General features: G+C 51.3%; 1 protein-coding gene and 1 long non-coding RNA gene across 3 annotated transcripts in view; one reads left to right on the top strand and one right to left on the bottom strand.

The window, feature by feature from the left end:
• The window catches only part of Sh3rf3 (SH3 domain containing ring finger 3), a 340,679-nt gene that overhangs the window by 176,379 nt on the left and 139,943 nt on the right, over positions 1–24,357 (bottom strand). The gene's annotated exons all lie outside the window — the stretch shown is intronic.
• On the top strand, positions 1,773–10,420 carry LOC124076377 (uncharacterized). Its single transcript, XR_006846333.2, has 4 exons — positions 1,773–1,991; positions 7,414–7,568; positions 7,793–7,993; positions 8,702–10,420. It is a non-coding gene; the product is annotated as an uncharacterized LOC124076377 (long non-coding RNA).

Below are 24,357 nucleotides of genomic sequence, written 5' to 3'. Positions count from 1 at the left end.
TCTATTTTTTTCTAACCAAAACACAATGAGGTCTTTTCAGAAATTTATATTCAACTGATAGAACACGGAAGGGATGGGCTGAAAACCTCTTAATACAACTCTGTTCAGCAGCCCCTGTGAGTCGAGTTTACCTTTTTGTTTTCCTCCTTTCTTCTGAATGACAATGATTGCTCATTTTGCTGGTTTTGATTTCAGCAAAGCAAGGTGCTCGTTGTTTGGAGTTTGCTTTGGAGTGCTTTCTTTTCGATAGTAAGATGGTACCGTGGGCATAAATGTGTACAATTACTTTGTGTCACTTCTATTTTCTTGGTTTCTACCTGCAAGGTTCAGGAAAGGTACTCAAAGAGGAGGGGAAGGTAGAGTCTGTCTGCTGGTCCTCTCCGTCCACAGTCCTCACTCCTGTCCACACCGTCCCCAGCTGGCCTGGTCCAAACCATGCTCCCAGCTCCTGGACGCCTCCTGTCCTCCTCTCCATTGCAGCCCAGATCCCACCTCTTTTCCAGGACTTTGTTCTGGGGTGTTGGGGACTCCTCCTCTGCTCCCTGCAGGGCCTCCTCTAACCACACCCACAGAGCCCTGCTAGGGCTTGGGAAGCTGGTGCACCTGGGCCCAGAGAGCCCTGAATTTCCAAATATAGCCCAGCAGGTATCCTCTTTCTTTGACAATTACACCCCCATTTTTTTTTAATATCTCGAGCATTTCAGGCAGAAAACCTTGGGATTTGTATGTTTCAATGTGAGATCTCTATTTCTGTGGTCCCTAAATAATGAAAGCCCCTTTGGCTTCCAAATGTGCATGGCCTGAGGGGAAGAGGCGGGCAAGCAAGGCAGCTGCCCTGTTAGAGGCAGTCAGCTGAGGAGGCCCCTCCTCTTCTCTGGAGACTTTGGAAGGAGCCTCCTGCAAAATGCTCCCCCTTTGTGGACAAGGGGTACAGGTTGTAGTTGGATAGCAAAAAATCACTTCCAATGGTCTATGGCACAGTCAGGTAACTATGATTGATAGCAACTAATTGAACGTTTCAAAGTGGCTGGTTTGAAAAAGAGGATTTCATGTTCTCCACACAAATTCTACGTATGTCTGAGGTGATAAATTTAGCAATCACCTTGATCTGATCACTACACACTATATTCATGCATTGAGACATCACACTATATCCCATAAATGTGTACAATTACTATGTGTCACTCAAAAATAAAAATATATTTTAAAAATGGTCTCACTTTGGTATGAATCACCGAGCTTCTGAGGAACTCAACAGGATACAAGTAGCCGAAGATCGGATACAGAAAAACCTTGTAACCCTGGGAGTCAATCCAGAAAATCAGAGTACCCCCAATGTATCCTTAGCTCCTTCCTAAGAGATGAACATTACCAAAATAGTCAAAAGCATCTTAGAAGGCAATTTCACTGAGTGGACCCAGATAACATTAGATGGATCACGCTGAGCCCAAAGCCTGGGACAGACACACAGAACCGGATAGCTTGACAAACCAGGTAATGAGATGCTGACTGTGCAGCTGTGATGGAAACCAGCCTGTTGGTCCTTCGCCCTGATTCTTCTTCTCAACGGTGTCACACTGTGACTCCTCGAGTTTCCACATTTCCTCTGGCCACCTACAGTTTCACAGCTGCTCTTGGGGGTGGGGTGGGAATGAGCACCTGTGGTGACCTCTAACTGGCTCAGTTAACCCTCAACTCCCAGATTAGGGTCGCAAGCTATTAAGCACTCATACTGAGACTGAGAAGCTGAATGTTTAAATTTAGCCAGTTTTACTTCGTTTAATTCAAGCCTGAATTGCTCTAAGGAATCTGAACTCAAAAGGCCCGGGGCAGTGCTAAGGGGGGGTGAGAAGTTAACAGATGTTCCAAAGCTCAAGCCAGCTCCGCTCACCCCTGGGGTCAACAGAGAGAGGACTCAGGACGCAGGTCCGAGAGGGAAGCTGGAGAACCCATAGCTGACAACGTGGGGCAGTATGACCTCTAAGAAGAAGGTGAGCCTGCCATTGTGACAATCCGGAGGAAGCTGCAGGAAGGGCACTCTGCTAGTGAGATAAGTCAGACCCACAAACTCGGTGATCTCACTTCTGTGTGGGTTTAAGCCAAAGTCACAGAAATTTGTGTGGAGAGTAGAATGGTGGTTTCCAGGGGTTGGGGTGGGAGAAATGGGCGGCGCTAGGTCCTAGTCAAGGGGTACCAAGATGAGTTTTGCAAGGTAAGTAAGTCTGGGGGCTCTATTGTATGGCAATGGGACTCCAACTGATAATACTGCACTGTATACTTAAAATTGCCAGGAGGTTAGATCTTAACTGTTCTTACTTTTAAAAGCTAATAATAATAATGATGATGATGATAATAATAGGAGGAGGGGAAACTTGGGAGGTGAAGAATGTGTTTATGGCCTAGATGGTAGTGATGGTTTCTCTCGGTGCATACTTATTACCAAAGGAATAGAGACATATCCTTTAAATATGTACAGATGTGTATATGTCAATCAAACATCCTAAGGTGGTTTTAAAAAGAAAAAAAAAACCCACAGAAACCAAATGTGGGTCAGAGGTCCCTGGGCCTGCCGCTCAGCTCTGCGCCTCCCTGTCCCTCAACAGTCTGAATGACAGCACTATCTGGCCACTCCTGTGACACTGGATAGGTTGCTTTCCTGGAAGCTAATCACCAAACTTTACCGGATCCCAGATTGTAGGTCCGGAAATGTTTTCATATTTAAAAAGTTTCATCATTCTTAGCATTCCACAGTAGACACAAACTCTACACAAAGATCATCTTAGATTAAAAAGGCGTCTGAACCCGGACAAAGTCCTGCTCTAAATCGGAGCACTCCTCAGCCTCGATCTAACTGAACATACATTCTGTCTTCATGCTGCTGGAGACGGGCCCTTTCCTGCACACGGTGTCCCAAGCTCACTCAGAAGCACACGGAGAGAGGCCTTTCATCCAAGGCTTTGAACTACCCTGTCAAAGCCTGGAGAATCTCTCTCCAAGTTCCCCGGTTGCAGTGGAGTTAAAAAATTCAGGAGATCACATAATTTGGTTTCCAATTCAGGTTGGAGATCACTAGCATGTTCCCTCCTACTCCAGCTTGCTCCTTTTAAACTTATTTCAGCCCCTGAGGGGCAGGTGAAATCGGGTGTCTGAAGAGGGAATCCAAGAGCGCTGTGATGTCTCATCTCATCTCCGGGAATCACTTCCTGCAGGCCAGGCTCTGAGGAAACCACAGAGGCCCCACACCTTCCTGGGCCAGCCACAGCCACTGGCCAGACTGGCCCATGTATAAACCACTGGGCAGCAGAGAAATTAACTGCTGTCAACAAGCACACAGCAGATTCCCTGCCTGTTCTCCAAGCTCCCTGGGTGCCACAGAGCATCATCGAAGCCACAAAGAGCTCCCTAAGAGGATGCCACCTGACGGGAGGCATTTGGAGGGTCCCTGTTACTTTGGCTCTGGGCTCTGAAGTAGGGCAGGTGGCCCTGTGTGTGCAGCAGTGACTCTGCTTCCTCTCGGTCAACTCCACCCCCGTGTCCCACCCTGCTACCCTCCCATCAGCCTCCATCCCAGTGAGGACAGTGGAGGGATCGGCCAGGCTGCCAGCCACCCACATGCACAGGAGCAGGTGTGAAAAATGTTGGCTGTTTTGAGCCACTGAGACTTCAATGCCCTGCCCCACACCCCTTCCCTATCCTGATATTTTTATGGATTATAAAAGTCACCAAAAAAAATGACTGAATTTGGAGACGTCGGACGTGAGCAGCCACCTGAAAACATCACACGCTACAAACTGCAAGTTTCCCTGGGCAGGTTCCCTGAGTGCAAAGCCAGCTCTGCAGATCTGCGTTCAAGGGGAGGTCTAAGATAATAAGCCTCTGTACTGCCTTCCTGCCATCAGATCAAACACTAAGCCTCTGTACCGCTTCCTGTGTAGGAAGAGAGGAGAAAAAGCAGGCAGGATTCTGCAGACATTAAAGAACTCCAGAAAAGGCACCCTCAGTGCTGCATCAGTGTGGCTTCCTAAGGAGAACAGAGTCAAGCACTCAAAGTACTGAGAACAGCCCAGAGCAGGGAAGAGGTGAGGGAGAGGCTGAGGGAACGATGGCACGGGAGGCTTATGGGGACAGCTTCCCTGGGAGAACAAGCAGGGATGCGAGGCCAGCGTATAGATGCATCTGCACCCAGGACTACTGGTAAGCCGCTCTCCTAAAACCTGCGGTTCATGGACTCGATGGCGTTTCTGTGTCCAGCAGCAGCGTGGTCTGGGTTGGCCTGAGGCAGGGAGGGCACTCTGCGTCCTCAGAGGAGAAGGGAAGGTAGGGCCCAGAGGGCATGCTGCTGGAGGCCGCTGGTTTGCCTGCTCAGATTACACAGCATCCTAACAAGCCCTCTGCCTTGCTCTGTGGCACTCAGCTACCCCCAAGTGGCTTATCCTTGCACACAGGTGACCCCAAGGCAGAAAGGGGTCCCCTGGCCTCCAGGAGAGGAATGCAGACATGTGGGAGAATTGCACCAACTCACACACACACGTGCATGAACAGACACACACACAAGGCACCCATGACACACACCACATATACATACAGACCACACACACACACATGTGCACACACATCCACAGACACATAGCCCCATACCACACACACACACGCAAACATACACACACAGTGTATAGCACACACTATACAGACACACACACACACTACACGGACACTATCCCCACCACATAAACATACATACCAACAACTACGCAGTCACATACTCACATTCACACCCACCCACCATGTGCATGGGTGCATGTGTGCAGCACACCTGGCAGGTGTGGCCTCGTGGGAAGGTATGACAGTCCTGGTGTAAGCAGCCTGGCTTCTGCATACAGCCACAAATGACCCAACGTGATCCCCTGCCATCAGTCCATGTGGAGAAACCGAGGCAAATCCCTCAGAGCATGTGCTGTCTTTGGACACGTGTAGGACTACAGGAAGCCAGCTGGCATTCTCAGGGTACCGAAAGAGCAGTCATCACTGACTGGAAGGTGACTGTGCCGGGCACTTCAGGCACAACCTTATTGAATTCTCTGAAGTAGACAGGCCCTGCCCTTTACAGACGAAGAAGTGGAGACTTCCACAGGGTTAGTAAGGTTCCAGCTTCCCAAAGCCAATAGGCAGGAGGTACAGCCAGCCACATTCCAATGCCTGCACTTAACCACAGCCCAGCTGCACCCAAGGCAGGCACAAGGCCTCAAAAAAAAAACAAAAAAGTTTTTCTGATTTAGCAGGAGCCCTGGAAGATAAGGACTGTGTGCTCACAGGTGACAACACGCAAGCCTGGGACAGGAGCTGCAGGCAACCCACCAGGGCAGGGCACTCTGGCCTGTAGACTCTGAAGATTGTGCACAGTTGGAAGCCACAGAGGGTGGGGAGGAAGAGGAGGAAGGCAGGTGGAACGATACTCACTTCTTGCCCCCAGCTCTCCCCTATGGAAAGGGTGTCTGGCATCTCTGGAGCCTGGATTTGTGTGTTCTTTCTCTGGAGCTAGTGGGACAAATTCAGATTCCATCTCTAAGCTTACGCTTCAGAGTCACTGTTCTCCCCATCCCCACCTGGGCAGGGACCGCACATGCGGGGCCATGGCCACCATGTCCACTGCTCCTATTCTTGCCGCACGGAAGAGCTGCCCACCCCACAGTGTGCCAGCTTCTATTCATGTGCTCAGCAGCCACGAGTTAGGACCTCCGGGTTTCTGAGTTCCAGAAGAAAGGGCAAGATAAATAAATAGAACAAATCCTTTCCTGCTTAAAGCTTCATCATTTGATCCTTTGCTTAGAGATGGCTCTGCACATCCTACTTGTCATTCAGTAGTTCTGAATTTTCATTTCGGGCTTTAATTGAATGTTCAGCCTGGCTGTACATGCTGGGTTCTGTAAGCATTTTAATCAATAAATAAATTAGCCTGCACCGTGGCCACATCCTCCATCTGGTGCTGACAGCAGAACAGAGAGTGAAAAGAAAGGCTTTGCTTGAGGATTCGCTCTCTCTCTCTCTCTCTCTCTCTCTTTAAAATCCCCCTGATTATTTAGAATATTCCAGACAGAACCGGCTTTTTAGATTCATCAAGTACTGGGCAAAAGAGGTGTTTTGTAATTCAAGGTTTCCCATGAGCTTCTGTGAAGGAAATTCAGGAAAGGAAAGGGAAGGTCAGCACGGGATGATTCGAGGACCTTCCCCTGGGCAAACAGTCACCTGCCCCCTGGAGACCCAAGGTCGAGGTCCTGGGGAGCACATTATGGTGCTTCAGAAGGCCCCCAGGGCTCAGCAGACTCCCCTTTAAGGACAAGCACTTGAGTGTGTGTTGGGGACCTTTAGGTGCCAAGCACTGTTGCAGCAGTGACCCAAACAGGGCAACGTCCCTGTCCATGTGGGTTTCACATTTTAGTCAGAAGTAGACAACAAAATGTACGAATAATACCCAGAAGGCCAAATGGTGAGAAGGGGACAGGAAGGATCTGGGGGAAGATGGCTTGCAGGCAACCTGCAGGATAGAGGGGAGCAACTGGTGGGGGGCGAGGAGGCATGAGCAAATGTCCTGAGGTGGCACTGGCCTGGTAAGTGGCCAGAAAGGCAGGGGCCAGTGCGGTGGGAGCAGGAAAATGGGGCGGGCACGTTGGGACAGAAGTGACCAGAGAATCACTGACCAGGGGACACTGGTGCATGATCTGACTTGTCTTTCAACAGGATCACTCTGCCCACCCGTGAGAGAGACGGAGGTGAAAGGGCAGAAGGAGAGAGTCAAGGCCCAGCTCCATTATCAAGGAAGAGATGGCAGTGGCTAGCAGAGCAGGGGTGGGGGAGCTGTCACATCGAGGATAGTTTGGGGGCAAGCTGAGCGGGGACACTACGGAGGTGCCAATGGGCTAGAATGTGTCCATAGTCATGGACCATGTGATGGCCTGGCCTGGGAGAAGAGAGTCCAGGAGCCTGTGACCTAGGGCCTCTGGCTGGCCTTCCTGCTCTTCCTCCTGGACCTGGCTGGGGGCCCTGACCTGAACGGAGGATACTGACCTGGGTGGAGGACCCCGACCTGGGAGAGGGAACCTGACCTGGGAGGAGCCTCCTCCGAGGTGGCTGCTGGGCCTCTGCTCTCCTGGGTGCGGAATCTCTCCTCCTCCTGCGCCCCCCTCCAGTGGGCTGGCTCTCCACTGGCTAGCCGAGCCCCATCCAAGAGGGCCGGGGAGGTCCACCTTGGCTGTGACTTACTGCATTTGTGTCGATGGCCACGATAGTGATCATAGCATCAATGCCATCGGAAAGGGGCAAGTGGGCCACCAGCTCCTCGGGCTGCAGGTCTTGGTGGCATCTCCCAGCTACCTCCATGCAAAGGCCCTGCCTTCCTGCCCCTCTTCCTTCTCACAGTGGCTTGGTGCTCCCTTCCTCGTCACCTCTGCCACCTGGACCAGAAGCCCTGATCTGAATCATCCCATCACCCATTCAACTCGGGGACAGCCACCAGCCCCGCATGCAGCAGGTGCTCAGGCAGTGCATGTTACACAGATGAACTAGGAAAACAGGTGAATGGTTGGCTCCCAGGGCATCCCCCAGGGCGAGCTCCCAGCACCCTAGCCTAACCCTACGGGCTATCTGTAGGATAGTGGTGGTGACCAGGGGACCCATCCTGAGCCCTAGGCAGCAGTTCTGCTGGCGTTGAATGGCATCTGGGCCATCGCGCCTGTTCCCACAAGCCCTCGGCAGGTCCTAGACCACAGGCGTCCTCACCCCTCTGCTCACCCCACAGGACACTCCTGCCAGAACCTACCCCACAACCCCAGCCTCCCTGCAGCTGTTCACTGCTGTCCACACCCCCAGACCCAAAAGACCACCTCTCCCTGGGGGCTCCCTGGACGAAGGCCGTGGCCCAGCGTCTGCGTCACTGGCCGGCAGACTTCACACCAACTGTGAGGTGCTTGGACTGCAGAGGCAGAGGGCCAAGAAGCAGGTCAGTAACAAAATAGCCAAAATATGGGACGAGATGATATAGAAAAATGAGCAGGTCACTGTGATGGTGAGAGCCTGGTGGGACAGAGGGAAGGGAAAGTCTCTAAGAAGGTACGTTCAGGACTGGAAGTACAGGGAGGAACTGGGAACAGGAAGGCCTGCAGGCAGAATGCTCAGTGTGTGCAAAGGCCCTGAGGTGGGAACAACATTCCCACTTCAGTGCCCAGGCAATCCAGCTAAACTGAGGCTACACTATGATGAGAAGGGAAGAGGAGCAAGTGTGGACAGTGCAGGGCGTGGTCCATCTCCCCAGTCAGTGGGAAGCCACTGGAAGTTACGCAGAGGCTGACTCCCTCTCTGATGAAGTCCTCTAAAGGGTCATTCTGCTCAAAGTAGAAACCAGGAGATGGGAAGAGGTCAGGGGGAAGATCCTGACATGGGCAGGGGGAAATAGTGAGGGAGGGAACGGCCAACAGAATTCACTGAGTCACTGCAGGTGACTCATGAGCACGCCCAGGTGGCTGCAGGCTAGCTGTCAGCTGTCAGCCATGTGGCCAGGATCAGGTCCCATTGTGGCCCCCCACGTGGGCGCGTGCTGTGGAGCTCACCAGTCCTGCACCTTCACTAGAACGGCAAAGCTGTCAGGGTCCAGCCGTGCTTCACCTCTCAGTGTGTGTCCCACACTCCCTTTCCCGGCTCTGCCTTTCAGGGGGAATCCAGATGGCTCAGGTTCCAAGGACAACAGAGCCGAGCAGCCTGGGTTACGGTATGGCCGGCGCCACCAGCTGCGTGACCCTGGGCAATCAACAGAGCTCTCTGATCTGTAGTTTCCTGAAATTACACAGTGGGGTGACATCAGGACATGCTTCACAGAGCCACGTAAGGCTCGGGTGACTGAGCACGCACAGTGGCATCGGGAGGGCCAGCCTGTGTGTGAGGAGGCCCTTGTCATCACAGGGCAGCGTGTGGCCAGGGTGTGTGACCTTCCCAAGACGTTTTGTATCCTGCACTTACTGAGGGTGGGACCCTGGGTGAGATGACCTCATTGAGTCTCAGTTTTCTCATCTGTGATGTGGGTCAACAGCAGCACCTCCCCACTGGGGTCCTGAGAACTCACCCACAAAATGGCACAGAATGGAGCCCGGAGGTTGTCAGCATCAGTGGTGATTAGCTACAATGACTAGTGGAAAGACACTGCCTCCACCGCCAATACCCTCCTGCCTCGTCCTGTCACTCCTTGCTAAGTCTTCTTTCTTGCTCAGCTAGCACCTCGGTTGGGCCAGACCTCCTCACCAGGTCAGGACAGTCCCCCTGGTGGGCCATGTGCCCATGTCCCTGAGGGCAGTGCCACTTCCTTCAGCGGGAGCTGCAGCTTTCTCCCGGTGGAGCTCCTGCCACCAGGCTGCACAGTAGATGAGCAAACCCTGGATGGTGGGGAAGAATTCAGGAGTCTATCCGACAGAACGCCTACCTCTGAGACCAGCTCCAAAGGTGTGAGCAACACCTCCTACCAGGGTCTTTGACACACAAATGTCCCACTTGATACAACAGCAATAAGACTTCTGGCTAGAGTGACGTGAGTCAGGGAAAGCTGTTGAGAGCCACAGCCCAAGGGGCCCCAGCAAACTTCCAGCTGCCAGCTGATGATTGGCTCACAGCGGCCCCAGCAAACTTCTAGCTGCCAGCTGATTGGCTCCTCTGCGGTGATGCTCATTGGGCTGTTTCCCCGCCCTTTCAGACCACAGAGCTGCTCATTGGGGGGCTTTTTTTGGCTCCGCCCTCACGACCCAGCCAATCGCCTCAAGAGCAGGAGGAGTGGGGGGGTTGAGAGGCTGGTGGGAAGCTGGTGGTGGCAGTTGGGCTCTGAGGGAATTCCTGCAGAGCTCCTGTGGTGTGGCGTGTGGTTCTAAAAATAAAGTTCGTTTCTGCTTGACAAGTGGCTCTAGTGAATTGTGCCCAGCCAGACTAGGGCAGAAAGCCACAGAATGAGCCTCAACTTCAAAAGAGCTCCTTCCTGGTAGCCAGAAGGACAAATTCATGGTCACTTTTCAGGCACAGAAAAGATCATGACAAAAGGGACACAACACAGCCAGCCACTTGGCCACCAGTGGTCCCTGGATGCTGGGCTCCCAGCCAACACAGAGAAGGGTGGTGGGCATCAGTCAAGAGCCGGGGCAACTCAGTGAGCAGCCTCAGGCCCTTCCCTGGAGGGATGCCTTGGACGCTGGCTCCCCTTTTCCCTGATTCCTGACCTGATACCTGAAGCATCTGCGTCCTCTGGGCGAGGGGAGATTCTCTTCATCTTGGCTTTGCACAGTGATTTCAGGGTAGGCTGACAGCAACCAGGGGTGCTCAGATTGAAGACTCATCTTTTGGCATAACTCACCCCAACATCAAGAAGGTGCTGCCCAATGACAATTGAATGAGTTTTATAAACTGGCCTTAGTTTGAGAAAGGGGATCCTCGCGTGGGACCGTCTTCATGCCCTTTATCATCCTGTAGTCCAAGTGCTCAGTGGAGGATGCTCATCTGACATGGAAACCTAGTGACCCCCACCAGCTACTCAGGAGGGTGGGTGGCCAGGGATGAGGCTGGGAAGAAGTCTTCCCTTTGTGATAGTGGAGGCTGTCAGGTCCTGGCAGTAAACTCACTGCCCAGATAGGTCAGGATAAGAAGCAGCACGGTAGCTCTTTTCCCCAACTACACACACAGATGGACATGTTTGTGTCCTGCAAGCTGTGATCCAAACTCAACAGAAACGGTTATCTAGGGGGGGACCCACTTTTTTTGACCACAGTGTCAGATATGTTTCAAGGAGAATGTTTTAGTCCAGTTTGTGCTGCTGTAACAGAATGCCTGAGAATGGGAAACTTATAAACAAAATATTCATTTCTTACAGTTCCGAAAGCTGGGGGAAGCCTAAGGTGAAGGGCCTGCGGCTGACAAGGGAGTCCTTGCTGCATCAACCCTTGGCAGGAAGTGGAAGTACAAGAGAAGGAGAGAGAGGGAGAGAGAATACAGAGAATACGCAGGAGGGGGAAGAGGGTTGGACTCATTCTGTTTTCTGGAACTCACTCCCATGATAACAGCATGAATCCATTCATGAGGAAAGAGCCCTCCTGACCTAATTACCCACTTAAATATCCCTGCTCCCAACAGGGAGCGCTGGGGATTAGGTTTCCAACACAGCAATCTGGGGACACTTTCAAAGCACAGCTGAGGATATTCCTGTCTTCTGTTTGTTCCTCTGTCACGTGATGCCCTGGGGCAGCATGAACAGCAGGTAAGTTTCACGACATGAGATCGTCCAAGAGGCCTACGGGGTTCTTCCTGGGGTCTGCCTCGGTGGCACCCTCTTCCTACCCTGCTGTGTTGAGGCGACCCTGCTCTGTTGGCCTGCTGGCGAGGAGGAGAGTTCTGTGAGCTGAGGGCTGACAGACTCCATTTAAACGTCAAAGAGTGGATAAGTGAACCAGGCAGGTGCGTGCTCCCCGTCAGCACCCACTTGACAAGACACTGTAACAGGCAAGGAATCTGGATAGAAAATGGGCAGAAGAGAAAAAGAAAAATGTTCAAAATAGAAACTAGGAAATGTAAGTTGAAGCCATGGGGTAACACGATTTAAAATAGAGGAAAAGGTAGAATAGGCCGACATGTCCGACAGGTGAGTGGCTATGTAAATCAGAGGAAATATTTGTCACAGAGTTCTTCCACAGCCATTAAACATCCCACTCTGAAGGCATTTTAACAGAGCGAAAATATCCTAATTAAATATAGCATAAAGTGAAAATACCAGGATAGAAAACTGGATGTTTACCATGATCCCTACTGGGTTTGGAAAACAGATCCATATGTAGAACTCCAAAATACTAACAAGGGGTTTCTACGGATTACCAAAAGGACGCGCCTTAGTTCTTTTTTTAAATATTACTTTTCAACATGTATACATCACACATTTTCTGGAGCATGCATAAATGATGTTTTTAATTAGAAGGAAATATTTAAAAGTGCAGATTCTTTTCTGACAGAGGAGGCATCAAACATGGCTCGGCTTTTAGCAGCTCCCCAGCGGAACTCTTGTCACTTGAAACTAGTGACCTCACCAAGTTCAAGTGCTGGGGATTGAACCCAGGGCCTCATGAATGGTTGGCGAATGCTCTGCCACTCAGCTACATATCCCGTCTTGTTCTCCACGTAGAGCTGGCAGATAGACCTGGCCTGGGAGCAAGGAGCGACTAGTGGGGCCACAGGAGCCTGTGCCCCAGAGGAAAGAGAGGCACCTTTGAAAATGCTTCCAATGTCAACGCTGCGAGAATGGTAGGGAGGGCACCGCCAGGAACAGACAGGGCTACGTGGCACATCCCAGGCACCCCCCTGAAACACGAGAGCCTGGTCCCCACCGTCCTGCCTTGTGACACCCGCCAGGCAGCAGGTGCTCCAAGCCATCACAGAAACCGAATGGCACCATCCCCACTTGCTTGCTGGGCAGATGGGCCTTGTCCAACCCAAAGCGACAGAGGCAGCTGCAGGCAGAACACTGAAAAGCAAGACAACCTCCCTCTCCCTGGAGCATCATGCAAAAAAAAAAAAAAAGGGATTTCTCAGTTTCTCTTCTCCTGACAGCCTTCTGCTGTTGCCTCCCTGGCATTTCTCCATATTATCTTCCCAGCATTTTCCAGGGAGTTATGCTAGCCGGTCCACTCCCACCCACCGCACACCCACAGAATGAGTGCCCCATGTTAGATTCCCCCTCAGCCACTCAGTGCCACTTCTGGACACCATGACAAGGGAATGGTGGGATCATCTGTTGCATCAGGAACATGTGAATGGAGGACCCACAGCAACAGCTTCCGAGGATGGGTGACCGGGGTAGTCAGCTTGGTGTCCACTGTGCAGCTGCTCTGTACCCAGCACTGCAGGGCACTCCAGAGAAAATTCTGCCCATATTACACTATAGGAATAAAGGTCATGTTTAGACCTTGGATCTAGCTGCGAAAAGGCATTGCACACAGTTGTTAGAAGCCATCAAGCGCACCGTCTGTTGGAGCGATTCTGAAGCCCAGTTCTGAGCCCAGGAACAGTGTGTGAGCCGCACCAGTGCCTCCTGGGGGCAGGAGCACCAGTGGGGTCAGGGTCTGAATTCTCCTCCCAAAGACTGGGGTGCTACCGAGAGGGAGGATGTTTGGGTTGGAGGCATCCTGGAGGCTTCAAGGAGGAAGGAGGGTTTTCGTTCATTAGAAAATGAAAACTTGGGCGAGTTCAAGGACAATTTGGTCAGAGGAAATACAATACCAGACAAGGGATGTGCAGGAGATAGTGAGGCAGAAAGGTAAAAGCTGAGTACTGTAGCTCAAGGACATGAGGTTGGGCAGGTGATGGGGGATTCCAGATCATGAAACCTGATATGGCACAGGGATGGGTTTTAGGGTACATATAGGTCTGAACACATTGTTTCTCCTTCCACTCATTTAATGTCTTAAGTATTTATTGTGTGCCTAGGTGTGATGCATGAGATTACTAGAAATTGAAGTTCTCACACTGCCCCTTTGTCTGTCTTTATTGCCAAAGAGAAGGAAAGATGTGATAAATCAGGAGATTTGAAAAGCCACCTGGACCTGAGGCACGGGGATGAAGAGAGGGTCTGGCTCACCCAGGACTATCCAACCTCAACCGTCACCCTCCGTGCTACTCAAACTGTGGTCTGTGGACTAGCAGCATTGGCATCACCAGCGGGTTTCTTTGGTTAATCCTGAATCCCAGGCATCTCCCTAGACCTAAAGTCAGGATGTGCATTTTCAAAAGATCCCCGCCCCGCCGTAATCTGTCTGAAATCTGGAGCCCCAAAGGCTCAGGAGCCAAGAACTATAAGCAGAGCTGGGAGGAGTCTCAGCTGTCATCTAATTCAACCCCACAACATGCAAGGTGAGGAAACTGAGGCCTAAAAAAGTTGGATGATTTCCCAATTTTCCCAGTTTTTTAGGATTTCACTGTCACCTGGTTTCTGGCTCAAGAAATCAACAGTGATTCTATACAGCCACACAGCCTTCCTCAGCACAATGTACCCCTGGGAGTCACACCATTCTCCATCCCCTGTGCTGTGAGGTGCAGCCACAGCCCCATGTCATCCACAGCAAGAGTACAGAAGAGGGTGAAAATCAACACAACTTTCCACCACTCAGAACCACAAACCAAGACATCACATGTGCAAGAAAAACCATTCAGGTGGCCTGGTGGGGACCATCCTTATCAAGACCTTTACACAGATTTCTACCACACCCATAGTCTTGCCACTCATCAAACTGTGATATGCATCATCAAAACAAAGAAAGAAGAAGAAGAAAAAAAAAAGCTTGTGAACAAGAGATTCTCTACAGAGTAGAATATAAAACTCTATTCAAGTAACTCTCTGAACTGGTTGTTTTTTAAGACTCCTCTGTATGAAATCCTGTTCCAGTTAGGAGTAAATATGAGAAGGACCATCCCAGGCGGTTGGTGATAATGTGGCATTCGTTGCAATACTGCGTGCACATAGAGCCTGTACTCCAAGTCATGTGCCAGTAGAGAAGGGCGCTTTTTCCCCCCAGGGGCCAGAGTGAGGATGCAGAAAGAGATGGTTAATAATTTTCTTTTCATTTGACAGCTTGGAAAATCCCAGTTTGGCTTTATCGTGCCAGCTCTTTGGTTATAATTTAACACCTATTCCAAGAAAAGGAGACGCATGAATGTCAGCGAGCGACACAATGCCACTTTCTTTGCCAGCCAGAACGATCTTTTTATGTCCTTGATAAGCCCACAAATAAATTTGTCAATTTATTCATAGCTGTTCTTTGGAGTCAAGATGCAACCTCTTATGTTCTGCAGACATGGGTACCGCTTTCTTTACGGTCCCCCCATCTGTTTTTCTACCACATGGGCATAAAGATTTGCAGAAGCTCCTAAATAAGAAAGTGATTTCAATCCTTCTGTAGTAGCTCCCTAGCCATCTGCCATCATATCCCATGTGCACCCCGTCATGACAACCACTTTGACTGTTTCAAGGCAAGAATTGGGGACAGTGATCTCCCAGACTCCGGGCAGGACTCCATCATGCAAAGAGGAGAAAAAAAAAAATCGTCGCAGAGAGTGAGATGAAGCCAGTCTCCTTTGGTGACAACGCCTTGCCTTGCAAAAGTCCCAGTGTGCTGTCAGGAAACAGAACAACCCTCCATCAAAAGGGAGTGAAGTGACTTTAGACCTATAGGACAAATATTCTGTTTTGGGAGGTCACCTGGTGTGCCTAATAATGCAGGGAGAAAAAAATTCTCTTTAATGACATCTCAGTAGGCTCTCATACTTTCTGGCTTTCCCAATTGTAAGATCTGGCATGTTCAAATGCTTCCTTTGTGAAGTGGTCTTTAGATGAGAATAGCTTTGCATGTTCATGTTCCCTAATACATCAAGAGCTGTGGGCAACCTCCCTGGGATCCAGGCCTCTGGTAACTCTAATTGGAGTTATGCAAAAGCAATTACAGTTAATGACAGTCATCCTGATATTTTCACTTCCTTTTTCTTATGAGGCCCAGGGATTCGGATTCCTTTGCCTGTTCTAAATGGTGCCAAGCAGGGGGCATCTAGGTTTCAGAGTTCTTGGAAACAGAAGTTCAGAGTATTTTCCTGGTAGCTTTACCTTGTGGGCAGGATAAGAAGGCTTAGGGACATGAGACCGGATATGACTGCATCAAAGCTGATGATATTACAATGGGTCATTCAACCCCAGGGGTGGCAATCAGCCAAAGGTCACAAAACTGTCCAAGCCAAGGGTCTATCCACCTTTCAAACGAGAATGTGAAGCCTTCTCTTGGCTTGGTTGTTTTAACAGGCAGATCTTGGAAAAAGAGAGATGATGCACTCAACTGGGAAACTGAAGAGTTTGCAAGACTGGCCACAGTGGGCAGCTTTAAGCATCCAGGGCCTAAATGTGAAAGAGTCAAACAGGTCTGCAGAGGCTAGAGAGAAGAGCCCCAGGCCCTCATGGAGGGAGGCAGCACCCTGACCTCACGGTCCCTCCGCTCACACTTGCCTCCTATCGGACAAATCCAAGTACCTGCCTAGGCACCCAGTGCAAATGGCTTGGCACCCTGGCCAAGGCAGAGGTGGCTCTGCAAGGTGAGTAGAAGTCACCTGAGTGTGGTGTCCCCAACTGGCATTCTCAGAAACTCTTGGGCAGCCTAAATATGTCTGAGAACATAAAGTGGGGGAACAGAGAGAGACTGATTCTTTCAGCCCTTGCCATACCCTCAGATAAATGTGTTGGTTCATTTACACCCGTGGTTTGGGGATGCAATCTCACATGATCTTTAGACACTAGTACTTCTCTACCAGGACATCAGGCATCGGGGTGACTGTGATTAGTGGGAAAGTTTGGGGACCACCATACAGAAGAGATCAAGTGGCTATTCACAGGACTCTGGGAGAAAAATTCTAAAATGCAAATTTTGCATGCAAAATTCCTGCCCATGTAATTACCACCTCTTTTCAATCTCTAAACATCCCCCTATAGGGCTGATACTACTGTCACTTGTGGGGTTCAAATGAAACCCCTAAATCCAGACAGCAAATGTGGGCACAAGCCAGAAGGGTGCCGAGCAGGTCACAGGCTTGGTGACAGATGACACAGAACACTTAGGTGCCTAGTCATGACAGCTGGCTTATCCATAGGCCCCAGCAGGGTCAGGAAGAGCTCCCTTATCCTTTTCAGTGAAGACCCACTTCGGATGGGCTTAGGAATTCAGAGAGATCGCAATGTTAGAGGGGCAGGATGTTCAGAATGCTGGCAGCCCTGTGTGGGGCAGTTCCTTCCAGAGTGCTGGGGCAGCTCCTGCTGAGCGCCTCTCTCTGTAGGCAGCAGGCACACCTGAGCCAGAAGGACTCAGCACTGTGGTGGCACAGGGCAGGTTTTGCCATCAAATGGGTTTGTGCCAAAGGTAGGAGAGAGGCCTTCCTGCTCACACAGCTTTGGAGACTTTAGTGAGGCAATTGCCCTGGGTGCCCATGGAGGTGTCTGGGTCACAGAGACAGCTGTGAGCCGGCCATCAGCCTGGCATGGAAGACCCTCAGGGGCTGAGCCAAGAGGAAGCCTGGACCTTGAGCAAATCCCTGACTTTCTACAGTTTCAGTGAGTTTATCTGTCACACCTGGGTGACAGGAACGGGCTCCCTCAGGGGTTGTGGAGAGCCTGAGAGGACTGGGGCTGGCCAGTGGCATGTCCTGCAGACCATCCCCTTCTCTGGGTCTCCAGGCTGCCACTTACCTTCAAAAGACAGACTTGTTAGGTGTCAATAAAAACTAAGTAAAACTTAAGAGAAAATTGCAAAAGAAGGCCGCCTCGGTACCTTCTCAACACATCCGTGGACCACGTCCTGTCATCATAAGAACATCCGAGTTTCACACAATGCATCTCCTCTCTCTGAAAGAAGTCGCCCGGGCCTCTGGTCTCCCCCTGAGTTTAAGAGCTAAACGTGAGGGCTGCCGTGGGGGAGGGGGCTCAGTGGCAGAGGACTTGGGTTCCAACTCCGGTGCAGCAGCACCAAAATAAAAATCAAAACCCAAACAACAACACTGAAAGTGAAATGAAATTCTCAAAGCGACTTTGAAAATCCACCAGAGACACAGCACCAGGCCTCCCGGGGTGAGGCCACCATGTCAGTTTCCTCCTTGCCCCATATTGGCACTTGGCTGGATGTCCACCTCTACATGTCAGAAACGTCATTTATTCCTAAGCACAAGACTGTTTTTACCAACCCGTTACTTAGGTACCATCATGGGGTCCTAAGAAACTGTCTTGCAGGCCCTGGGACCTTAGATCTCAGAGCAGAACAGAGAAAAACTGGTTGAGAGAGGAGACACAGGAGCACCTTGGAAGATACACCCAAGCAGGGAGAGGTCCCGGCTAGATGCCACGAAGAAGCTCTGTCTCCGTTCTCCGGAAGTAGGGTGTTCTCTGACCCTCAGACCCTCACCCTACAGGACCCAGAATCTAACAGGTACGGCTTCTGCACACTGGATACAAATGCTAAGACAAGCTCTCAGGAGCCCCCAGGGAAACCGGTGTCCTGCAGAAGTCTCTGAAAGGACATAGGTAGACAGCACAGACACACTCTGGGACCTGAACCTGAGTCAACAAGGCATGCCCCTCCACCCCAGGGCTCTCACTGCCAGGCACTCGATGGACCTGCCATTCCAGGGGCCCCGCATGCACTGTTAATATGCCAACTCCAAATAGGCCAGCCAAAGGGCGCCACACGGAGAGCAAAAACCACAGGAGAATCAGCGGTTGGTGCTTTAAGTCTAATTAAGACAAAACACTTTGTATGATTGCTTTGGGAAGCCATTCTATTGATTCACAGGCCGACTTAACCCAGCTATTAACACTTGATATTTCAGCAGGTTCCCAGGTGGCCCAGCAGGGAGGCATGGGCCAGGAAGCCGTCCTTTGCTTCCCAGTGCAGCGCCAAGATGTACTCTCCCAAACCAGGCCAGGGCTGGGCATTTTTCATTTTCTCTTTAAAGCACCTTTGCATGGAAAGTTCCACTCTGGACCGTACCTCCTGCCCCTGGGACTCTTTCTAGGTTAGATGTAGTGCTGCCTGGACCCTGGGTTAGTGAAGAGGGCAGCCTGGCCACAGAGGGAGGCCCTGTAGCACAGCCCATGGCCAGCAGGCCCTCCAAGAGGCAGCTGTTTCCTACACAGATTTCACAGTCGATAGCATGAGGCCAGCATATCTTTGATAGTTTCCCAAACCCTGTCATCAGGGAGGCAGATGAGCCCAGTGTGGATTTTTAAAATTCACTATATTCAACAGCATCATCCTACGGGGGGGGGAGAGGGCACAGATCCTTTTAACACGCACACATATTGCATAGAGATGGGCTTCGCTGTGCTATGGAGTTTGCTTTCAAAGGTAAACACAGAGGATGATCTGTTCTCCCCTGACCTGGGGAATAATCTCGGAAAAACCAGCAAACCTTCCAAAATACAGTTTGGCCCCTAAAATTGGCAAAAGCTTCCCACACACTTACAAAGGCCACAGCGTGCCCCTTATCCAGCCAACACCACCCTGTAACTGCCCCTGGTGTCACTGGAACGCAAGGCTCCCTGCATCGGTGTCTCAAGCAGCTTCCCCAAGAATGGGCAGCAGGAAGGCCAGACCCTGAGAGCCATGGGAAGGGAAGTGTCCTCCTTCCCCAGGCCTATCCCCAACCCACACTCCCAGGCCAGGAGGCCCGAGCTTAGCCCAACAATCACCAAATTTCATTTATTGCATTTGTTACAATGTACACTATATTTTTGGTGCTATCAGACTCCAAGTAAAAACACCCCTCAGTTACAATCACCGTCAGCAATGGAATGGGGGCTCTGGAGGAGACCTACAATACCCAAAGGATGTGACCTCCAAAAAAAACCTCTGAGGGACATTGACAAATGAGAAACCTGCAGTCCCCTCAAGGCCCCCCCGGAACTGACCCTCTGTGAGACCCATGGCTCATATTCTTATGAGGGGCTGTACTTCCAAATCCCACTGATGCTGTCTGTCTTCCTGACAGGGGAGGCCCCAGTGCCAGCCTCCTGCTCAGTCCACTCAAGCCCCTCTGGAACAAAACCTTCAAGCAGCATTCAGGAAAGGGGGGCAGTGCCTGAAACACAGAATCCTGACACTGAGGTGGCACTTGGGGTCCATTTTATGTGCTAATACTTCTCATAGGACCCTTGCCCTAGGACTCCTAGGTGCTGAGCGCAGAGCTGGCTGACCCTCCCCGGAACTGAAGGCTCCCTCCTCTGTAAGGGAGCTTTACCGATGATGAAGAAAGTGCACCCAAGTTTAGAGCCAGACAGAGTCAAGTTCAAAATCCACTTCCAGCAGGAGGCACCTGTGCGAGTGGAACCAGCCATTTGACATCCCTGACTCTCAAGTCCTTATCGACATAAGGGAATTAATGTCCCCTCCTTCCAGGGGCACTGGACGTCACCATGTGGCACACCTGCCTCCCTCAGCACAAGATCCAAGGTTTGTCCATCACTACCCTGCCTTTGCTACCCCTGTTTTCTCCCAGAGACTATTCTAGACAGCCCTAGGGATCTTTGTGTTCTCCACCATTTCTGAGGGCTCTTCCACAGGGTAGTGAAGCTCCCCTCCCTCTGAGAGCCCAATGCTGGGTGGAAGGGACACTGAAATACTCCGTTTCCACCCCTGGGGCAGGAAGTGAGCAGCAGGTGCCCAGTGAGGCTCACAGAGCAGGCGACACGCAGGGGGCCTGCCAGGTGGAGGCAAGGCCACTGCAGCATCCAAGCGGCTCCAAGCTGGGCACCAGAAGGCAGGAAGCAGAGCTGGGCCACAGCCCCCCATGTCTCCTATGAGCAGAGACAGTCACTTCTGGCTACAGACGAGGTGGTTTCAATTACCTTTCAGCCTCTGCTGCCCATAAACATGGTAAGGGCCAAGCCTCAACTTACATCCTATCTGCAAACACATTTCCACTCAATTCTCACCAGCCACGGCAGATCTGTCACCATTTCCTCACTCTCCGCATGAGGAAATGGGACTCCAGGAGTAAACAAAAGTGTCCAGCTTACTGTGGCCTGAGTCCAGAGGGGCCCCCAGACTCAAGACCCCTCCACTCCTCCACCCAGCAGTCCCCACCCAGGGGAGGCCCTCGCTCCCACCCAGGGAGGCGCACCGTCTCCAGTCCACTGGAACACACTGCAGAGCTGACCCTGCAGGATGCACCCACAGCTTCTCAGGGCCTCTCTACTCTATCTTTTCCTCGAGGCATTCTGACTACTAAACCTTGAAGCACAACTCCAAAGGCGAAAAGTAAAAGAAAATGGTCAGTTAGACCCATTTAAAGGAATCAGTCCAAGCAAACCAGGTGCACCATCAAGGGGAGAGACGAACAAGTTCAACGGCTCCCCATGCTGCTCAATTCAGTAGACGCACCCAAGCCCTGCGGGTGTCCCCTGGCAAGGGGCAGTCCTCCACCATCTCTGACCCTCTCCCCAGGGTCCACTCAGCCTTCCTGATATGCTCAAGACCTGGGGGCCCTGGAGCAGGGCAGGAAGTCTCCTGGAGCTCACATACCCACTCTTCACCGGTGCTTTGGCATCACGGCAAAACCTGTCTCCCTGATGTGGATTCTTTAGTTTAGCAAAAGGCACGGAATGTGTACCACTTACAAACATGTTAGACTGACTTATGCAAACCCGACCTGCACACATTCTCAAAGAGAATCTCTGCCTACATTATGCATAAAGGAAAGATGTGCACTTAATCCCAATAAACACACAAGGCAATAAGATCAAATAAATAACCGTTGCTATCCATCATCAAATCAAAAATTGCTCCTTAGGGAAGGTGACAAAAACTGAAAACCACACAGAGCCAGTAAGCGAGCAAGCTTGCCTTCTCTGGGTTGGGACACAGAGGCAGTGGCGCAGTGACACAGCTCCAGCTCAGGCTAAGTTCAGCCTCCCCTCTGGCAAGGGACCAGAGACATGGCATATTGAATCTGAGTCCTGGGTCATCTCAAAGACCTGACAATGCCATTCAGCTGCAGGCAAGGGGACATGTGGAGGACTTGCCTCCCCCCAGACAGGAGATGTCAGCTCTAGTTCTCCCACCCAGGGTGGGTTGTAGGTCCCCCTGATACTCCACCTCCATGGTTAGTGGTGCCCACCTCCCCAGGATGGCTAATGTGCTCATGGCACAGAATGTCTGTGCAGGCTTGCTTTAGGGTCTGCAGCGCCCCCCCACACCCGCCACCATTGTGGAAAATAGAGAGGGACTCTTAATTTCCTCTACCTTAAATCGAAGAACTATGAAAAATTTGGCAGCCGCTCACTCAAACACATTGCATTCAAATGAAGTATAGCCCCTTTCCAAAGAGCAGACCTAGTGCTGATTACGAAGGTCCCCATCCCTAATTCCCAGAAGTAAAGCTCCCACCGTCTTTCCTTCCCACATACTCGGCTGCTGCCAAACAGCTGGAAGATACACACTTCAGAGACAAAACAGCCACATTTGACTTAGATTTGTCCATGTGCTGGACATGGGAGATTTAGGAGAGAATCATGTTCTTTTCTGTCTACACCTTTTCTCATTATCTGACCCTAGGAGTGGAATTTATATTGGAGAACAAAGCAAGTTGGAGCAGGGACAAGGTGTCTGACAATGCTCCATCCCAGCAAAATTCCCAGTGCCCAATGTCAGTCAGCCTCTCACCACAGAATGCTTCTCCTCCAACAGTTCAGCAGCCAAGGGCAGAAGAACCCAGAGTTGTTGTAGCACCAGGGAGAACCACAAGTCACAGAGTCATTTGGAGAGGGGGCTCTGTTTCCTATGGCCTGGATGACATGGGTACCTACTCCTATCTGTCAGGATTTGCAGCAAACAGTTCTCATTCTCTGTCTCCCCCTGCCCTGCCATAGGAGGGAGCTCTGGGGACAGCATGACTCAGTTGTCACGAGCATGAGGTTCAGAGGCTGCACAGGTCTGTCTACACTGGCACCACCATTTCTACCCATGTGCCCCAAAGTAAGTTCCCGATGGGGTAGAGCTCCAGTTTCTACACTGGCAGTGAGGATCCGACTTCCACTTCCAAAGGCTTATTATAATCGGTCTGTGATTATGTGTGAAGGATGTACAACAGCAGCCCGCAGAGTAGATGCTCAATAAATGGAGAAAAAGGTCCCTGCCCTAAAGGAAACCCACAGCACTCTTAAGTCACCAAAACTCAACCCATTTGGGCTGAGGCCATTTCAACTTCTCCAAAAACAGCAGGCAGGCAGTCCCTGTTCTGTGCCAAGTAGCAGAAAGTTTGCTTCCTTCACCCAAATTGTTTGAAAAGTAATCTTGTGACAGGCTAGCCTACGGGCATCAAACCTTCCTCCCTTCCTCCCTTCCTGCCTTCCTGCCTTCCTTCCTTTTCTTAAGCTTGGGAACTCCTTGGGAACATCCATCACAGATTAGATGCCTGTGCTCTGATTACTAGGCCTGATGTGGGATCATCAGCCCAGTTCAGCCCCAGTCTAATCAACAAACAGGAAGGGGTCCCTGTTGCTCCCTTTGTCCTTACAAAGTACCCGCTAGGCTGGGTCCCTGACACCTGACGGCCCTTGCTCAGCCAAGAGTGCACAGGGTGGGACACTGCTGTCTAGAGACTTCCAGAGCCCATGATCCCAACTGGCTTTGGGGCCCCCTCTCTGGGTCTCGGTTTCCTTGCATGTAAAATGAGAGGGCTAAATAGGCCTCTGGACTCCCTCCGGTGCCAGCACTCTAGGATTGTACTGCTGTCTTCTCAGTGACCAGTTATTTCACATGTCTTCCCCCAACGCAGAACATCCAAGTTAATTTCAGATACAGGCTGTTGATGATTCCGAGAGAGCACTCCAACACAAAGGAGGAGCCCTGGAAAAGCGACTGTGTTGTATTCTGGAATGAAACGGAAGACTTGGGGAGCCTGCCTAGTATCCGGAAGTCCCAAATCTGTACCACCCCACCTAACAACCTTGAGAGCATCTGTTTGGGGTGCCCTCCCTTCCCCTCACCCGAGCTCCCATCCCCCCTCCCCAACTCTACCCTGTCATTTCCTGCCTCCCCCCCCCCGCCCCGCATACACTGCCATATTCCCCAGATGGCCCATGGCTCCCAGGGGCTCACACCCTAACCCCTGCTACACATCCCACATTCCTGATATAGCCTCCCCGTCACCTTCCTAGGCTGCTGGACAGATCAGCAGCTGCAATGGTTTAGTGTCATGGCTCTCAAGGGTACCAAATTCCAAAGGAAATGCCAGCTGACAAGAGCCACAAAGGTAGGAAATCCCAAAAGGAAAAGGTGGTGAGGACCTTTCTGGGAAAAGGTGAGAGGCGGGAAGATTGCCCTATTTCCCTGGAACCCCACTATGGGCGGGCAGCCGTGTGGCTCTTCCTTTCAGCCCTGGGCCTGCAGGAGACCAGTAAGGGAAGAGTGATGGTGTTCTCCCCAGGCAAAGCCTCAGCAGCAGCCAAGTGAGGTGGAGAAAGATCCAGTGGATAGAAAAGGCCACGGGGACTCCAGCTGCACACGCCACTTCCACACCAGCTCCTGCCCTGCCAGTCTATCAGGATTTCATCTTCGCTGGACACAGACATCCTTGCCTGGCGTCATCTTTGAAGAAGCGATGGAGACGGCATGGAGTGAGGTCTCCTCTCTCAGAAGTGCGCGAACTCTCCAGCAAAATCATCAGCCTAGGAGAGCTGCAACTCTTTCCAAAAATGCACCCATAAAATCTGGACCACAGATCCTAGTCTGCCACTCGATACCACATGGATGATTTTCCAGAGAATAAATT

Source organism: Marmota monax, unplaced genomic scaffold, assembly GCF_021218885.2.
Source record: "Marmota monax isolate L192 unplaced genomic scaffold, Marmota_monax_Labrador192_F-V1.1 WCK01_AAM20220418_F8-fsc00204, whole genome shotgun sequence".
Classification (NCBI taxonomy): domain Eukaryota; kingdom Metazoa; phylum Chordata; class Mammalia; order Rodentia; family Sciuridae; genus Marmota; species Marmota monax.
This window is presented reverse-complemented; position numbering and strand designations above follow the sequence as displayed.